This window comes from Lytechinus pictus, unplaced genomic scaffold, assembly GCF_037042905.1.
Source record: "Lytechinus pictus isolate F3 Inbred unplaced genomic scaffold, Lp3.0 scaffold_35, whole genome shotgun sequence".
Lineage (NCBI taxonomy): Eukaryota > Metazoa > Echinodermata > Echinoidea > Temnopleuroida > Toxopneustidae > Lytechinus > Lytechinus pictus.
In genome coordinates, this window is record NW_026974155.1 from 435,035 (window position 1) to 442,974 (window position 7,940).

Here is a 7,940-nt window from a genome sequence, read left to right on the forward strand (position 1 = left end):
ACCGCACACCATTGACCTACCATTTACAGTTCACCATTGGCCTACCATACACCATACACCATTGACCTACCATTTACCGTACACCATTGGCCTACCGTTCACTGTACACCATTGTCATACCATACACTCTTTACCATTGGTCAACCATTCAATTTACACCATTGGCCATACATTATAGACCACAAGTGTACTGTGAATGGTAGACCAATGGTTTACACTGAATGATAGACAGTAGACCAAAGGTGTACAATGTATAGTAGGCCAATAAAGTACAGTGAATGGTAGACCAATGGTGAACAGCATATATAGCTCGGGTTAATGGTAGGTTTGATAATGGATTAAGTATGCACAAGAAAAAAATGATGAAAACAGTTATTTCAAGAACGTCAAATGTTTTTACTATAAGAAGTTTAAGTACAGCATAAATGGAACACAGTATTCACAAGTATAGACTTTATAATTAAAGCACATAAGTTATGAATATATATGACTTTGCTCCTCGTTGACATCTATACTCTGTCAATCTTGGTATCTAAAATAAACATGTATCAAGACAGAGTTTAATTGAAAAACACAACAAATGAATAACATTTCCAAGAATAAACATGTTCTCTCTGATGGCTTTTTACGTGGATTGAGTACTTGGCAAAACCACTGTTCTGCAAACAAACCTGATACTTGTAATACAATAACCTTGATTTTAAATCTGTTGTGTGTAATTGCTTTCACACAGCTACTTCAATGACATTAATAAAATGTTTTTTTTACTAATAAGTTCAAGTACAAAAGAGTGGAACCCAGTATTGACAAGTACATGTATGGCATAAAAGCACCAGCATTATGAATACATGTGACTGCACGACTCTACAAGAGGTCAATGATTGCACTCCACATAGATATTATGTTAATCTTCCTATAAACAAATCTACATGTAAGACAGAGTTTGGACAACAAACTGATGAACACCAAATTTCGAAGATTAAATTCAAAATGTGTGATAGCCTTCACATGGCCAAATGATTCATTAAAGGTAAAGAGTACCAAACTTAGAGGAAATAAATATCCCCAAAAAGGGGGAAAATAGTACCCCCATAAAAATAGAACCTCCTAATATTTCTCTATTTTCTTTTCACCTAAAAGATATATCAAACGGCGTGTTTCTACATAGAATCGTTAAAAGGTATTACCCGCGTAAGTATCCATAATCCCGGAAAACTTTCCTGTAGAATTTTGTAGAAACAGACGCGATGCGGTTTATTGATAAACTGCTTCAAGCAAAATATGGTTTCTCATAACCATCTCTGAGAGGTGGTTATTGCCATGTTAATCCGTTTAACTTTTCTGTAAAAACACACGGCAAAATAGCGTATCGTGTCTGGCGGACGTGCTTAATCCCGGAAGTGCAATTTCGCAGTACATATATTTGCACATTCTGGCCTTTTCGATCTTGCCAGCTGATCGTGCAACACTTATACCTGCTACATTGAGTGAGATCTATACTAAGAAGATGCAATTTTGGACATATGTGTACAATGCAACGTGAGGTTATAGGTTGAATTTTCCGATTTCCGCCGTATTTGCAACGCGAAAAGCGAATTAATCAGATTATTCGGTTTGTAGAAGCAGGTTGGTTTAAGGGCGATAAGGTTTTTCGAGTCCGGAAAAGATAAATCGTTTTTAATGATTTTCTGTAGAAACATGCCAAAAGTTTATCATAAATACATTAAAGATACATAAAGAAATAAATAATATCTATATCAAAAATAGAATATATAGAATAGAATAATAAAGAATATATCATGAAAATAGAAAAAAAAAAAAAAAAATAGCGACATCTTTTTTTAATATTTGGCAAATCATATAGAAAATAATTCTTAGTAGCACATCTATTTTTTAACTATTTCCCATAGTTCAAATATACAAGATTCCCACTTATTTCTTTTTTGTCTATTTTTGTTGTGTTGAATCAGATGAATAACTCAACTATGTGTGAGAAATAATATAATTTTTGTCTTACACAGTAAATCAGTAGCCAATCGTAATTTTTTACAACCTAGCTTGGACAAAATTTGAATTCATATAATACAAAAAAATATATAAATTGGGATCTTGTATATTCATGAGGACTTGCAGAGAACAGTTTTACCAAAAAATAACAACTTTAATTCGTCATAATTTCGTTAATCCTCATTCAATTTTGATGAAATTTTCTGTGTTTTTTTTGTCTGATGTACTCTTTGAATTTAAATCAAATAACTTTCAGTCTAGAGTACCTAGCCCTTCAATCAAATGGGTTGGACGACCGGTTACATTTTACATATAACATAGTTATAAGGATAATGAAGGGGACCATAGAAAGAAAGCATGAGAAAAGGGGAGATTTAGGTAGGAAGAGAATTAATCAGAAAAGCATAATGTTGACAATTTCGTTAAAATCTGATAACAAAGTCTTTGATTTGAAGGTTTAGCAACATTTTGGGAAAAATTACTGGAATGTGCACATGATCGTCAGGAATATGTGTTAGGCTTATGTTATAAAATGAAATCATAATAATTTCATATTTTCGTACACGTGTGTATGATATGTCCCACGTAGCATAAAATGATATCAAGCAATGCATGTGTTTACATTAAATAAATCTTCACTCCACTTTTTAGTTCTTGGAGGTCAAAATGTGAATAAACATGACTTCTTGTTATAAAATACAAAAGAACAAGTGGGGGTATGACATCAGCTTGTTAATTGTGGGTGCGTCGTGGTCTAGTGGTTCTGACTCTCACCTTTCAACAGAGTGTCGTGGGTTTGAATCCTAGCAATGGTGTTTTCCTTCAGCAACACATTTATCCACTGTGCTGCACTCGCCCAAGGTGAAGTGAATGCGTACCCGGCAAGATTAATTTCTTGCAGCTGTAATAAGGAATATGGGATGAAAATAATGCAAAGGACAGTATGTCAGCTACGGGTTCAAAACATCAATGCTTGTCGTGCGTGCAAGCTTTCTTGAGAAATTGATATATTTTTCTAAAATATCGAGAAATTTGCATAATACACTACCCTTCAATTGAATAGAACCAATTAACAAATATCAACAAAACATTTCGTACAATATGATAAAGAAATTCATGTTTAACCATAGATTAGCAGAAAATAACCCGTTATATTAATGGGAGGTTGCCCAAATGATGACAAATACCATACCACATGCATACCTGGGGCCAAAGTGTCCACCCCCCCCCCCCCCCCGCCAGCATATTGATTTTTTCCAGGGGGATGTTAGAAAGAACGTGTAATCCTATAAATGGGGATGACATTTGGCCTTTTTCAGTATTTTTGCCATTCCTCACAATTTTTTTTTTTCAGCTATGCCACTGCAGGAGTACAATCTGTTTTATTTATAGGAAGCTCTGCAATTTTTTCCACTGAAGTGAATTCTTACACAATTACCTTTCACAAACTCCAGTTGTTTTCTTGTAAACGGTTTTCTGTGTTCAACACCTGTAGTTTCCTTCCCAGATAATCCTGGACCATCTACATTATCATCCAGTGTATCCGTCGTCCAATCTTAAATGAAATAAAATCAATTTGAGTGTTGGAAAATATGCATGTGCAGATAAAAACAAAAATATAATACTAATATAGTAAAACTTTCTTTAAGCTCCAAAATGCAATGATTCACTCATATACAGCATCATGATCATTTTTATTTCAACATATGCAGCAAATTCACTTGAAAATAAGTTTGAAATTGATGTCACAGAAATAAAATTCCCCCACCAAAGATTTTCTGTGTGTGCATGCTGGAAATATATAGATCAATATAACACAGTTACTCTGCTGCGTAACGTGTTTTGATCAGCAATCATGTAGATATGCAAGAGAAAATTATCTAATAGAAAAAGAATGATCTGAAGTCATATTTCCAGAGCAGCAGTTTTCAAAAGGTAGGCCTAATCAATTAATTGATAACATTCAATATCATTTTCTTTTCTTGGTATTGACAATCACAGTAGCGGATCCAGATGGGCACAATTGACCTGTGCCTCCCCCCCCCCTTGAGAGCAATAGTCAATGGCCCGAATTCAAAAAGGTGGTTTTGAAAACCCCGGTTGAGTCCATGTTTTATCGAGATTTCCTGTATAAATTACGCTTATTTACAGCGTATATCAAAATATGTCCAATGCTGATGCGCGCTTTTGTCACAGTGCGCCAAATTGACGCCTGTTACCGTGGTTATCCACGCTATTTTAATCACGAGTCCACTGTTTTGAATTAATGAGTCCACTCTTCAAACAGTGGACTCATGAATAAAATAGCGTATCTAACCATGGTAACAGGCGTCAATTTGGCGCACTGCGACAAAAGCGCGCATCAGAATTTGACATTTTTTATACACGCGCCAGATACGTGCTAAATTAAGCGTAATTTATACAGGAAATCTGCATACACCATGGACTCAACCGTGGGTTTTCAAAACCACCTTTGTGAATTTGGGCCAATGTGTTTAATGTAAATATGGCGTCTTTACACAAGTGTGTCCCTCCTTTTGAAAGTTACAGCAAATATTTCTAACGGAAATATATACTGTGTTTACACTTAATCGGCTTTTTCATAGCGTGTAAAACACAATTAACTTGCATCGGCTCGCGGTTCAGAATCAGCAATTTGCACCACCAAAGTAGTAGGTTCAGAACCGCGAGCCGATGCAGAATCGGCTTTTTTACTACGTGTAAACAGAAAGCCGATTCTGCATCGGCAATTGGTGCGCATTTCATTTACTTTACCATCATGACCATTGTGACATAATTGTAAGCGCACGGATCCAGCGTTGTCTTTATTATGACGTATATTGTTGGTGAGCGTATCAATTGAGGTTTTTGACACGAGAGCCAATTCTGCACCGCAAGCTGTAACAGCGTGTAAATGCAGTGCAAGATAAACCAAAAGCCGATTCTACATCGGCTTTTGGTTCTGAACCAAAAGCCGATCAAGTGTAAACACTGTAATTGTCTCATACACAAGTAAAGATCTCTTTTTTTGTGCTTGTTAAAGTTTCCTGGGAGAATGTGCCCCCCCCCTTGAGAAATCCAGGATCCGTCCCTGGACAATCATATGCCAGTGGGTGAATTCTAGACATTATTTTGGGCAAGTTTTTGATCAGTAAATAAATAAACACAGATAAAAAGTGATCACAGGACAAACTTAATTTAAAAGAATATAATTAACTTTAAAAATGGATATGCCTAGCCCTATGAAAGGATCTCAGATTATTCTCCCGCACTAATGCAGTTTCACACCAGCCAACTTCGAGCAAAATTTTCCACCAGAAATTGTCTACACACATTTTGAGGTCAATACACAGTATGCCCACCATTTTTCCAAACATCACGATCGGGAACGGCGGTATTTTGGCTCCATTCCCGATGTTATCGTAATGGTGGGAGCCATGCCGGGGTGGAATTCAGAGACCAGTGAGTTGGGGGATTTTCCCCAGGCCAAGCCGGTCCGGGTTGAGAGCCAAAACAGCGAAGATCAGAAGCTGTTATGTCTCCGAAAAATACCAAATAAACACCAAGATAATGTGACCATTTACCACTATTCATGAACCGAGCTCATCTATTTTCTCGAATAATCTAACTTAATTTATCCTTTACATGAATTTCAGCCACTTTGAGCAGTGGAAACAGCATTATTTTAGCTTTGATCTCGACGTCTTAGTTAAAATTCTTAGTTAGATTTTGCCAAACGAACGCAGAGGGCAGCAACACTGTTGACTTCGTGTTTGCGCGTTGTAATCGCTAACTTCAGCAAATATCCAAATAAATATACGGTGGAGTGAGACCCTAAATCTGATAACTCGAATGATGAAATCATGGTGGAAGCCGGAATAAAGATGTTCCTGATGCTCAGTGAATTGATTCGGACAAATATTTAGGTTAAATTAGTTCGCTAACATCGCAGGGTACGAAAGTGCATTCGGGATTAGCGGGGCCAGGTTTTTCTTAGGGCTGCAGCAGCGGTGTTGAGCGGTGGCTCCGAGTTCCGGGCCGATCCAGGACCCAAATTTTTTTTTGCTAAACCTTCCGGTCCGGGCTCAAGCCAGGTTATCTTTGCGGGCCCCAACATTAAACATTACGTTATTGTTCAAATTCTCAGTCAGACATCACTTTGCTTGGCTTTGCCATTATTTATAAGGACTGAAGTTAGCGACCAAAAAATTTGCCTGCAGCAGTTTGCATGATTTGGTTACGAACTTCAGTCCATATCAAAATTACGGCAAAGCAACGCATGGGGATTCAAACAATGACGTAGAGATCGAAGCCGATATACAGCTGTTCCCGATATTCGGAAAAGCGGTGGGCATATGGACATTCAAATGCAATTCAGACTTGATATGACATTTGAGAACATCATTTGGTGGTGAATTTTGCTCAAAGTTGGTCGGTGCGAAATTAGCGCCCAATCCCACGGAAAAATCCCAAGGAAAAAATTCAGAAATTGTGATTTTAGTCAGCTGGCATGGCTGAGTTCAGATTAGTATAGGCCCTTTTTGGGGGGGATACATTTACATTTACATGTAAACTACGATTTTTGTTTACAAACGTAACAAACTATGCCAATTTTTATATTTGAACAAATTATATCGTATTCATAATCATATGTAATAAATATTCTAAAAAACCTTAGGCCTAACCAAGAAGAAAATATCACATAACTCACTAATTAATACCAAAATCCCGCCATGTTTTCAGAACACTTCTTGATTTATCATGGAATATTTCTCTGCCTCAATTTCAAAAATATTTTAATTCCAAACAGTTGTAGGTTTTCTCTGAATAATTATTGCAGTCTCTCTAGAAAAATTGAATAGGAATCGTTTGTCACTCTCTCCAGTCACAGTTCCGCACACAAAGTGCACATTTTACCATTGAAATGCCATGCGCAATAAGTGGTGCGTAGCTTTTTAGGGCCTGCGTAGCCTTTAAGGCTTTACTTTATGTTTTAAAATTTAGGACACCTTACCATGTTTCACCTGAATACTACCATGTCCATGTCATCTTAATTTACCAACATTATCTACCAACAACAACAAATTATAGGACTCATTCCAGAGCAATATTTTTCGGCAAGGTTTCCATTTCAGTGAAACAATGTCAATGTTGTGCAGTAACCAATGGCCTAATTGACACTTTGACAGTCAATGTCATGACAGTACAGCATTAATTTAAGTTTAACAAGTCATTCATTCATTAATTCATACCGGTATTCAGAGATGGTTTTGTAAAACATTGACAATAGATATCAGGCCATACGAGCGAATTACTACTCAATGACAATGCTCGGCTCAGCTCACCTCATCCAATACAAAGCATATTAACGCACCCCATAATCCATTTCGCCAGAGACAGGCGCGTCCCGGCCCGCGCCAACGGGGCAGTGGCGGTGGCAGTGAATCCCCGTGGCAGTACAACGACATCTAACAGTAACACTAACAGTAACATTCTAGAAAATCAGGCCGAGCCACTAACTACGAAAACAATATCAAAGAAAATTGTTATCTAACTTACTGTTTAGCGTATTCTGCGAACGAATTTGAAGTCGTTGTCCGAATCTGACCTGTGTTCCTTTAGTTTATGATGAATTAAAGACGGACTTCTGAACAGCAAAACAGTGGTCGATCGGGTTCTTTTTTTCAAATATTGCAATTGGCGGTTACATGCGTACGTGCGCGCGCGCGTGCGAGAACAACATGCACTTACATACATAGAGCGAACTAGCTAGCAGCGCAGCCAACACATCCCGATATTGGGGGGGGGGGTAAATCAAGACCAAATCAGGGGGAGGGGGCTTCTTAGCCAAGATACATCCCGATATGGGGGAGGAGTGAATTGCATGTAAGACCAAATCAGGGTGAATTAATTTCTTGATTGGTTCTGGGTTG

The 7,940-nt window shown here is 37.5% G+C and overlaps 1 long non-coding RNA gene across 2 annotated transcripts; it reads right to left on the reverse strand.

Moving 5' to 3' along the window:
• Positions 1-1,857: 1,857 nt before the first annotated feature.
• Positions 1,858-7,666, reverse strand: LOC129257223 (uncharacterized). 2 transcript variants are annotated; one of them, XR_008584142.2, is made up of 3 exons: positions 7,567-7,666; positions 3,446-3,562; positions 1,858-2,908 (listed from the first exon to the last, which is right to left on the reverse strand). It is a non-coding gene; the product is annotated as an uncharacterized LOC129257223 (long non-coding RNA). The 2 variants fall into 2 exon arrangements; XR_010296894.1 differs by lacking the exon at positions 7,567-7,666 and adding an exon at positions 5,370-5,453.
• Between the last annotated feature and the right edge of the window lie 274 nt (positions 7,667-7,940).